Here is a 12,227-nt window from a genome sequence, read left to right as displayed (position 1 = left end):
TTTCACATCAGAGTGTGACCAATCCCCAAAATTCTAAGAAAAAGAATAAGGGGAAGGATAACAAGGGTAACCAGGGTAATCAAGGTACTCAACCTAATGAACCCTAGGGGAACCAACTTAACACAAATAACCAACAATAGGACATCCAGCCCAAGAATAACAAGGCTATTTGTATGAACAATCCTCGTGCATGTTGTGGTTTACATGGCCATTATACACATGAGTGTCCTCTCTTACCCTAGATCCACCAAATGTGGGAAGCTCAAGTAGCTTCTAAAGGTCAACAATCACCTCAGAATCCTGCGCCATCTCAACCGACAGTGCTTACAAATCCTTTCCCTCAACAAGGGTTTGTAACTGCTCAACTTCAGTCAGGTAAAGTAGCCCACCCCCCTAACCTTCTGGTCCCGGTGACTACCAGATCCTTATGATGAATTCTGATGAGGTTAATCCCTCTAATATCAACCTACAAACTTGGTCACATCAATATGACAAACCATCGACTTCATTCGACACTAAGTCCAAAACCAAAGCATCTGCTGAGCCTCTTATGACACCAAATGGTCCATTACAGATCCCTCAACCTAAAGTTGAGGCCATTCCCAAGATCCCAAAGGGACCATTACATCGTAATGCGGCTTCTAACTGAGTTTCCCATACATATAGTATAGTAGATGACTTGGTGTAATCACCTGCTGCCATGTCGATGTTGGAAGTCCTCTAGTCATGCCCATCTCAAAATAAAGCTCTACTAACTACCTTGGGTGCAGTAGATCCTTCTGATGATCATTTTATTTTCTTCCCAGTTGATACATCAAAACATCCCCCATTACCTTCATTTGTTGCTTTCTAGATACCAGTTTGAGTCTGTAATGCCATCATCTCCCGATGCATTATTGATGAAGTTGCATCCACCTGTGTGATGTTCACTACCATTTGGAAACAACTTAAGTCACCTGAGCTATCCCCCGCCACCATCACTTTGCGTGCTTGGGATAGGCACTCCTCCTAGCCTCTTGGCATGTACCACAATTGTCTGGTGACCCTTGCAGGCAAGACTATTCATGTCGACATTGAGGTTATTGATGCCCCTTTCGATTACAACATTCTCTTAGGTCGTAGTTACACACATGCCATGTTAGCCATCACATCTTCAGTGTTCCACAAGATGTGCTTCCCCCATGAAGGGAATATCATTACCATCGATCATTTGACTTACTATGAGTCGACATCTGTGACCTCCCCTAAGTCCATTATCTGGTCAATGTCAGATAAGCAGCCTTCACCTCCCCTCACCAGTGTTTCACCCATAGTCTATAAATATTCCTCATTGTTGGGTGCTTTCCCCGGTCCTCCCCCTCCCATATCAGAGCCTAACTCTATGAGTGTTTGCATGTTACAAGTGTCACGGGATGCTCTTAAGTAGTCCGGTACATCCGATCAACAGCCAACTCCTTAGCAACCTATTATTGCCATCCCAATTGAGACCTTTGGATCCACCCCTCAGGACCTCCTCTGTTTGTGGGTTCCTCTCCTATGTTTCCATCACGAACTCTTCCTCCAGGTCTTAACCATCCAGGAGTTATTCCGTCGGGAAATTACCCTGCACGTTAGGTACCTTTATTATTCCCCCCTCCGAGAGTATTTTCTATCCCTGTCATGGCTTCATTGGTCCTACCTAACATGACTTTGGGGATCCCTGTAAGGTACATTGATTCCCCTTCAAGAATTCCACCTAGTCAACTAAGACTTTATCATGCTTTGACCCCAGTTCAAGCAGTCCTTACGACCCCTACCACTGCTTTAGTTCCATCACAACCTTAACAGGAACCCACTCCTGTTGTGAAAGCATTCGAATAGGGGGGCAAAGGATAACAGGAAAGAACCTAAGGACAAGGCTCCCCAAGCTCCTCCAGCCCCTAAGACCCCAAAGCCATCACTTCCGTGTGCTTTGTGTAAAGTTGTTGGGCACACCACCAATAATTGTCTCGAGCTTCCTCCACTCAAACCTTTGGTTCATGAAACATTCCTTGAGTCAAGTATCCCTGAAGTCCATGTTAACTTTCCGAGTCCACCCAAGAAACTCATAATGTTGTGCATAAATCACCCTTGTGCCTTGTTTCATCATCATGAGCACTATTCCCATTGTTTCCCTCATCTTAATGAATTTCATGTTTGCTTTGAAGTGCTTTGCGAATACGAGGCCACTCGTAGTGGAACCCCTACTCCTCTACCCATACATTTTGGTACCCCTTGTCAACCAGAATAGGGGGACTTTGGCCCCACCAATGTGATCCCTCCCCTCGATGTCAAGATGACAGACACCATAGGCCATATCCTTTACCTATCGTCATCCTTGAGTTCCTCGCAGGAAAACCTTTCTGAGTTTTCTGCACATTCTTTTATCGAACCTCTTTCAAAAAAATCCCAGGTCTCGACATCCATAGATCCTTCGTCTACCACATCGTTGTCTACCATTCAAGATGATGAATATGTGAACCTTATTTCTTAGGTTGATGCACTAGGTAATGTCGTCGTATCATGTAGTCAGTCTTCATCTCATCTGTTCATCTACTAGTCTGATGAGGACACAATGGAAGCTATGTCTACCCCTGATTACCCTTGCACTTAGGAAAAGGGGCATGTTTTTTGGAGGATTCTAAAGGCGATCTCCTTCCTAATTCTCCTAATGCACTCTACCTTAATAAATGATGTTCATTGCATATCCCTTTGATTTGTGTGTTTGCCATGAAGTTAGGTAGATTGCATCCTCTCATTTGTTGTCTTTTGCACCTTTCAAGTGGATCCATCATCCACACTGTATATCGGTCATGCTGATGGTGCAAGTCACTTCTCTAGGAGTTTAGCCTTGGCAACTTGGGCCATTTTTACCCCCTTGCATATGTTAGTCCTTTCAAAAAGCATATGCATTGGATCTGTCACTAATAACCATGCTGAATATGATGCAATGATAGGTTTGTTAGTCGATTCCCTTGCTCATCGCATTCTTCATCTTCATGTTTGTTTAGATTCCTTGCTACTTTTCATGCAATTGAATGGTGTGTATCATGTGCATAACCAATACTTGTTTAGAAAATATTTATGAGTTAATTTGTTAGTACATGAATTTGAAACCATTACTTTCAGTCATGTTCCTAGAGCCCAAAATAGCTATGTAGATACCATTACAAATAACATTCTATATTGGAATTTATCACATGTATACCATAGAATACAACCATAAACATAACACATGGCGAACCATCATCGTCATATAAAATTCATGATCATATTATGTAACATACAAGTGTTTGGATCCCTTAGCTCTAAATACATCTAGTACGCCCATAGCATACTCGAGGGGGGCACATAGGCCCCTACATCTGATTTGGAGGATCTCGTACCAATTTGGCCAAGATGCTTGAATCCCTTTTTCAAGCACTCGAAACACTATGGTGCTCCACAGACTCCTCTTGCTAGGGGTCATCACTCCCACATGTGCATACCAGATCAATGCCCTCCATCCCATATGTTTGTGAGCAGCATCCCATGCTTGGGGGCATGATGGTTTTCCCCTAGCCATCTTCTCAATTGATTAACGCCAGTCTCGGCCTATATCCCACAGGATCTAGGTATGGTCAATTATCCTCCCATTCCTTGGATAATTTGTCCTACCGGCCTCTCCGGCGAGTGATATGCCCATCGTATATCGTAGACATTTGATACCATATCTTCAAATATTCTACTCTATGTGCACGTAGTCCCCATGTTTGACTTAGTGGGCAAGGATGATTCTAGACCTCCTCTAGTAGTTCATTCTCGTTTTCCTCTTCCTTTAATTATTCACCAAGAACCATCATTCCAAGAAGCATTAAAGCCATATTTAGACAAGTAAGGCCACTTGCTTGAAAGTCACAGATCCTAATTCTAATGGTCAATTTTTCTGCTACGATATCCACAAGATTTAGGGCCTTTTTCTCCTCTCCAAATTCACCACAACTCACTTAGAAAATGAATCCAAATTGGAGGGAAAACGTCCTTTCATAGAAAAATCCCCAATTTTTTTGTCGCCCATTGCGAAGAAACTATAGCTCAGTTGGACGAATCGTCAGAACCATTGGAAATTTCTCATCGAGATATATAATGGGTCTTCCTTAGTTTTTGATGATTTGACACTTCACCAGGAAGTCATTTTTCCAAGAAGGATCACTTCGTCACCTCTCAAAATTGAATTTCTTCATAAAGTGACAATTTTACTTTCAGGACCACCCCCTCTTAATACTTGTCATACTATGTGTCAATTTTTGTCATGAGTAACCATCATTTACTCATGTTTTCATGGTCCCCACTAGGCCTATTCTGTGTGGCAGCGTCATCAAGTCACCCTTGTTTAGAGCATCTGCGATGAGTCACCCTTGCATCCATGGAGTTTGTTTCACATCCCATTATATCATGTCACAATATTCCATCCATATTTTCATACCGTTCATCCTATGTTGTCCACTTTGGCCTCTAGTCATATTGTCCCCATCCCCTCTGGAGTTGAGTCAGTTGCTGTCAGGTCAACCATGCACTTTATGCTTTGAAGAGGGAAGTCATTTGTTTTTTCCTTTGTTCCACATTTTCCATTGTCCCAGGTGGCATTCAATAAGTCACATTACTATTTTCCCTCGTTCCTTAGTTGAGGATCCTCATTACCTCACCTATTGTGAGCCTTATTTTGTCGACATCAGCTCATTTACTCGAGAAGAGCGACCTAGAGGGCAATGTATCTTGGTTCCAACTTCCATTCTTGTTCGGTGCCTCGAATCGAGAAGAGGGACTCATTATTTGCCTTTGACTTGGTTGTTTCATGTTCGTGATTCATACACTTGATGGTCTAGTCATGCAACAAATTGTACTAGTGATTCATAGGTGTGTGTGAGATGTTTCAGACCTCATGAGGGGGTGGCCCTTCCAGTAGCCCCCCACCTGCCAGGATGCATTTCTATTATGCTACAGCCTCAAATGCAATTTTGCAGAGTTGATGGGTTCGGTTCCTACCGATCACAGTGTTCATAGCATGCACATCTCCTTCAGATGATCCATTCAGTTTTGCAAAACCCTTCCCTGTTTAGCAAGGCTTCTTCGGTTGTTTTACCCTCCCTCCCACCCATTTTTTGAGGGAAGGGTCATTGTATCTCATGTACTTAGATATTATTGTATTCATTCCTCGCTCATATTTTTCCAGGCGCATTATGTATATGGGACACAGTGTATTATTTTATGGCTTCATTATGCCAACATGTCATGTACCATTCAGCATGTACTTCATTACTCAGTTTTATTTTTCTGGGTGCACCATTATTTTTGTACTAAGTTATCTCGACGGGTATGGGTATGCCTCCCCCGCCTCATTGAGGTCCAGTACAACCACATAAAAGGATACTTGCAATAGTCTCGTCCCTTCTATCCCTATCCTCTTTCACTTCAGCTTTATTGGTCTCTCTCTCTCTCTCTCTCTCTCTCTCTCTGACTCCCCTGTGTTCTCTAGTGATTGTGTCTTTACAACGTAATTTGATCATACGTTTTGCTCCTAACACTCGTACACTGGGGGCAATCTGTTATCACCAAAAAATTGATCATCTAGCCTAATTTACTAGATGGATCGAAGTACACCATGCAAAGCCAATTTTACCATAGTAAAATTTCTTTCACTAGGGGAAATTACTTAATAAACCACCTTTGTTAAGTAATTTATAGTTAAACCCATGAAAAATAATTAGATAAATCACTATATATTTGATTTTCTTCTAGGAATAATTAATTAAACCATTGTTCAATTATTATTCCTTATCATATTTGACCCAATCATGAAAAATAAACAGATACATCATTAATTATCCTATTTTCTCTAATAATTAATTAATCACTAATTATTTTTTATTCTTTGTCAAATTTGACTAAATCCCTTAGAAATAATTAAATAAATCCTTATTTGTATATTATTCCTTAACTAATTCCTTGAGATGATAAATAAATCATTTATTTATTTATTATTTCTAAATAAACATTTAAATATTTTTTCCCTCCTAACCAAATATAATAAAATATTCCAAGTGGTTATTCCAAGAATGGGTTCAATAATATTTTTAGGCCGATAAGCCTTCCTATGCATCAACTTTTTCATCAACACTTTTATCCTGCTCCATTTGATTAGGTCAGACACTTTCAATCGTTGATTTGAAGTGCCACTGCTTTTTCCAGCATGGCAAAATATTTTCACTACTTTTTCCATTCTTTTATGTTACTCTTGAAGATATTTTTACTGCTTTTTCCGTTTCTTTGGTTTGCCAATTGTTGTTGTTGTTCTTCTTTCCTGGCTTTTGACAAGCACTGTTCTTCTTCCTGACTTTTGGCGAGCACTAATTAGTATTAAATTATATACCTCATACACCCATTAAAACTACCTGCCGCCAACTCTTTAGACTTAATCCCCAAACCCCCAAAGCCGTGGTTTGAAGCTCTGTAAAGAGCTTTTCGAAATTTGACTTCCATTCTCTGATTGCTCTAATGTGTTCCGCTCGCTGGTGTGGTTTGTTCTGGGCGCAGTTTTGCATTTATGTTGAGCTCACTATATTCCGCCGAGACCCATCTGACTTAACAGAATTTTGTTGTTGTTCGAGGGGTTCTACACTGGCCCCTCAACCTATGTCAGCTTCCATCTTCTCCTACGATAGAAATCTCGGCTCGATCTGCAGGCCATTACCCAACAAGTGCTTATTTTCCTTCAAATTGTCATAAACACATGTGTTTTTGTTCTCTAGATAAGAGTTGTTAAATATTTTTTTTTCTCTCTCTCTATTTCTTTCTACAAATGGTAACTAAATTCATGTTTTTGGACTGCAGGGGTATTGTTTCACCTACACACGGGTTTTGGCAGCCAGAAGGCTTAGGATTTCACCAAAAGTTTTGGTTGTTCGGCTCTCGGGTTGATTCCAACTTAATATATCGATTCTTACCAATAGTTTCTTCCTTAAACTGGCATGGATACCCATAATTCTAATTGGGTTCGCTCTTCACTGGATACCCTGAAATTCTCTAATGGGTTTTGCTCGCTGTTGTGGTTTGTTCTGTGCGCAGTTTGTTCTTGGCAATTCTTTTGACAATCTCGAAAGAAAGGAAGTGAATCTGAACCCTCCGGTACTGCATGTTGGTCTGTTGCTTCCCTCTGGTTTTTTGAACGGTGAACATTCCAAGGACATGAGAGTTGGAACGAGCATTTGGACAAAATGTGACTGTTCCGAGTGGCTGGATGCAAAGCCTAATTAACGAAAGCTCAGCTGGAGGAAATAGCGATGGTTTTGAAAGACAGCGGGAATTTGTTCCTCTGGGCTCTTCGTCCAGACACAGTCTCTTCAACAGTCTCAAACAGCTTACCCCACGGTTTTCTGGATGAGATAAAAGGGCAGGGGCTCGTTGTTCCATGGTGCAATCAGTTGCAAGTGTTATCCCATCCGTCCATTGCAGGATTCGTTACTCATTACGGATGGAACTCAATGCTTGAAAGCATAGCTGGTGGAGTTCCCATGGTAGGGCTTCCATTTTGGGCAGATCAATTCACCAACAGCAAGCTCATGGTCGATGAATGGAAAATTGGATACAGATTGAGTGGTGGGAAAGGATTGATACTAAAGAAAGAGATATCCAGAACTATCAGAAAATTGTTCAGTGACGAAGGGACAGAGGTAAAGAAAAATGTCGAGGCTCTAAGAAACAATGCGAGGACTGCGGTGCGAAGAGGAGGATCTTCTGATATAAACATTGAGAGCTCGAAAGAAGGTTTGAAGGGGAACCATATCGATAAATAACTACATGATGGTGAACCTTCTCACACATGTTTATCACTCGTATGACACATGATGTTTGAGCTGAGTTTATAAATGTTTTAGTTGAATTTATACAAAATTATTCATATAAATTGGAAGTTATTTAAATTCGGAAGGGAAAAAAATTGGAATTGAGCGCTATTTTATCCTATCGTTATATCTGAAATGTGTGGTTTCAAAACAATAAAACGACTTTAATTTAATTTCGTGGTATTCTAATATGTGCTTCGTTCCCTTTCTATTTAAGTAGAGGATGATTTAATCAATTACGCTGAATTTTACCAGTGAATCATTATAACTATTTTCGTTTATCATAAGCCTAAAGTTTTATATAATTTTATTTTTTATTTTTTTTAATAATAATGGCCGTTATTCACATCATTAAAATAAATAAATAAATGAATATTTATTTATTTTACAATTTTAGTTTTGTATTTACAAAATTTAATAGAAGTGTTTTAAAGAAGTATATTTTGTTATGAGTTAAAAAGTTAAATAAAGACGTTAAGAGAAAATGTTTTCCCAAAAACTTCGTGGGTCCCCTTAACAGTTGGATTTAGCAACCATTACTCCTCCATTGAGGTTTAGCCAAAAAGGACATCAAAAAATATATGGAAATTTTTTAATTATGTAGCCTTTGACAATTACTTGCATTGATGCTTGGTGGGAGTTCTAACCAAACAATGTTCATATATAGAATTCTAAGACATATGGATCGCCATAGAACATAAGAGAACTAAACATAGCAGATACAAAAGTGAGTGACCAAGTGACATAATAGACTATTAGTCTAATATTATGACTTGAAAATGAGCATTGGAGTTGCCTTGGTTTCGAGTTGACGGTGCAAAGCCACTGAATAGAGAAAGTGAAGTCTTCATTTGCGAAACTTCCTAGGCTCGGGAGTCCACCTGAAGATGTTTCCAATGATTTCAATATCAAAGAAATATGGTCTGCCACCAAATTCCCTTGTTCCCTGTTGAAGGATATTGTTCCTCACTTTAGGTGGAATAGATTCAAAATGGTAAGTGACAGAGTTCTAGCCAAATAAACACCGACATCAAGAAGTGGATGCTCTTGTCACACCACCCCGACAACTACCTTGACGTAGCCTTAGAGCCATGAAAGGACTTATAATAACCAAAGATGACCAAACTAGTGTATGACTAGACATAATTGGTGTTACCGACAATGGAACATGTGGTTTATAATAATGGCGAGGTGAAAATATAGGTAGATAGGGATTGGAATTTGAGTGAATAAGCCATGTTAGAAAGGTGTGGTCAACCACTAAAAGGATGATTGCCCTTAGATATTGTTGTAGGTATTATTCTTGTAGACACTGGTGTTGCTGGTGGGGAAGGCATATAGAGATGTGCAAAATATTGTTAGGAAGATTAGGCACGTGATTTTTTCAGAACCAAATGGAAAATGTGCCTGGGTACTAGACACCACATAGTTCATGCTTTTGAAATTTTACTCAGAGAAAAGAAAAGATGGATTTGGTATTGCACATGAATGAGATGTGTTCTTTGTATATGCTTGGCCATCTATAGAGGTTTCTTGATTTTGGGTAATTAAATTACTCTAAAATGAAATAAGACATTCAATGTGTTCTTTGTAATATAGATATAAACAAAACATCTAAAGAAAAGTAATTGCACAATGATCCAGTCCAAGAAAACAAGGTTTTCCACAAACCAATTAACTCTTCTAGAAAAATCCAACAATTCCAATTTAATAATTCTATCGGCCTCTCTTTTTACCTTTTGGGACAATTGCTAGTATTATTGCTCATTATTTGAGGATAACTCAATATTTTGTTATAAATAGAAGGGTTTTCCATCCATTATTCACTTTTGATTATTTTCATTGTTGCACTCATTGTTGTAAATCTGATTATTTTCATTGTCTTACACCATAGTTTTGTTGGGTTTACACATTATAGAGGAGAGAGACTCTACACAAGCTGAAGATGTTTGAGGATAGCCAAAACTCATCCCATAAAGGGGGACTGGTAACATTTATTTGTTCCCTTCACAGATGTTATAATAAAACTATTCTTTGTATATTTGGTTTCCATTAGATGATTGGAGTTATTACTATTTCTTTTTGTTGTTTAAATATGATTGTGGCATAGATCAGAATTTTGGCATGTTTTGTTTCTATCAGTTGCTGCAAATCTACAATGTTTAGCAGCCAGTTATATTGTTGAGATTGTTTGTCTTCCACAATCTTAATTGGGTTATTTTCGTACATTTTTTAGAAGAAAACATTACAACACCATTTATGGCACTTAATCGATATCATCCACCGTCCATCACATCATATTTAAGAGAAAATTCTAAGGTTCAAGCAGTGGAAGATCACATCAAGAATTAATAACAAGTTCTCCAACTCTTAAAGGATAACCTCACATTGGCACATAATGAATGAAACAAAAGGCAGATCAACATCGCAGTGAAAGAATTTTTTATGTAGGTGACTAGGAATTTCTATGGTTACAACCATGCAAACAAATGTCCTTCAAGAAAGCTAAGAAGGATAATAAATTATCACCAAAGTATTATGGTCCGTACAAGGTGTTGCAAAAGATTGGTACTATGGCATACAAATTGGAGCTTCCTGCAACTTCCCGAGTGCACCCAGTTTTCCATGTTTCATGCTTAAAGAAGGTTATAGGTGACAAGCTCCTAGTTCAAACAATATTGCTAGAACTTGATGAGGAAGGAAAAATCATATTGGAACCTAAAGCAGTCACAGAAACAAGAACTCGACAGCTACAAAATCGATCAATTTCAGAGTATCTCATCAAGTGGAAGAACTTACTCGCTAAAGATTCCATAAGGGAGGATGATAATTTTATACAGAAGCATCTAGAACTACTCAAGCGTTGAGGACAACACTTTTCTAAAGGAGAGGGGAATGTTAGGTCCCTATAATTTACTTGTGTATTCCCTTACTATTATTGTCTTTATAGCCCCTTATTTTTATTGTTGTGCCCATGTTGTCCCCATATTGTTATTATTTTTCCCCATAGAAGCACACTATTGTTATTTTTGTGCCCTTACATTATCATTTTTATGTCAGCTTTGACTATATTGTGACCCCGTAGACTCCTATATATAGAAAGGAGGTCTTTTCATTTGTATCATCCGAGAATTATTCATTTGTGTAATGTAAAGGAGGTTCCCCCTCGAAGAGGCCGATTTTGAAGTCGTTACTCTATATTTTCTTCTATTTTGTGAGTTAGTTGCATAACACTATTTATTTGTAGCGGTTGATTCACGTACCGCTAGGACCTTTGATCTCCGATTGCGGGATTTTCCCTTAAGGTGTTTTCTCCATGGCTTTTGATTTTCAAGGGCAAATTCAATCTGCTATAACTTTTAATTCCAGAGTCCATTTGAGGAGTTCCATATACCATTGGAAAGCTATTTCCAAGTGTCATCCATTTGAGGGGGTTAGATTTAGCATTGAGGGATTTTTTGGCTTGAAATATGGCTAAAACAATTTTTGTTATTTTGTACATTAGTCAACTGAAAACAAATTTCGCAATGAGTGACAACAGAAGACTCGAAGGATATTATTGAGAAACGGGTGCTTGTTGTATGGTTGATAAACCACTAGGCAGGGTAGAAATTAACTGGGATGCTTATTGAAAGGGTTGATAAAACACTAAGTTCTTTCCAAGATGGTTGATGAACCACTAAGTGCTTGTTAAGTAAGCTAATAAACCACTCAGATAGTGAGCTACATATTCCCATAGTGCTTACCTTGAGTATACATCTGATAAACCACCAAAAAAGTGATCCCATATTACTAGAGTTGAGAACTATTCCAGCTAAGTCTGATTGAAAACACCTTAGAACATGGATATGGCTTGAGGGTGGACAACTGCAAGAAAGGTTGTGGTGCAGTTAGCCTATGGTTGGATGGAGAGTTGAAGTCCCACCTTTAGTTTCCAATATTTACACAAATGTGACTGGTTGCATGAGGACATGCAGAAAATTGTTGATAATGGTGCCTTGATGGTTGGAATGCTTATAAATAATAATGGTTCAATGTTCTTTCTTAATATATATGCATTATGTTTATGTACAGGACGAATACGCATTGTATACTAGAATCTTGCAAGAGTTATAGAACTCTATGGTAAATGGATGAAAATAATTGTATCCTTAACTATGTAAACATTTATCATTATAATGCATGATCTCTCATTAAATTTGATGTCCCTTCTTGCAGCTTATTTCCTGTATTTGATTATGATGTTGTTGTGTTGAATTTATAGATCATGAATAACTATGGAAGAGTTATGTCTTGATGTCGGATGGTAGGCATGTTACTAAGTTTGTA

The 12,227-nt window shown here is 38.7% G+C and overlaps 1 pseudogene; it reads left to right on the top strand.

Annotated features, from left to right (window-relative positions):
* Positions 1–7,337: 7,337 nt before the first annotated feature.
* Positions 7,338–7,850, top strand: LOC149191318 (UDP-glycosyltransferase 74E2 pseudogene; annotated as a pseudogene).
* Positions 7,851–12,227: the final 4,377 nt, after the last annotated feature.

The sequence above is a fragment of the Pinus tabuliformis genome, chromosome 2_2 (genome assembly GCF_031772625.1).
Source record: "Pinus tabuliformis cultivar Carrire ecotype Pingquan chromosome 2_2, CPIR1, whole genome shotgun sequence".
Lineage (NCBI taxonomy): Eukaryota > Viridiplantae > Streptophyta > Pinopsida > Pinales > Pinaceae > Pinus > Pinus tabuliformis.
This window is presented reverse-complemented; position numbering and strand designations above follow the sequence as displayed.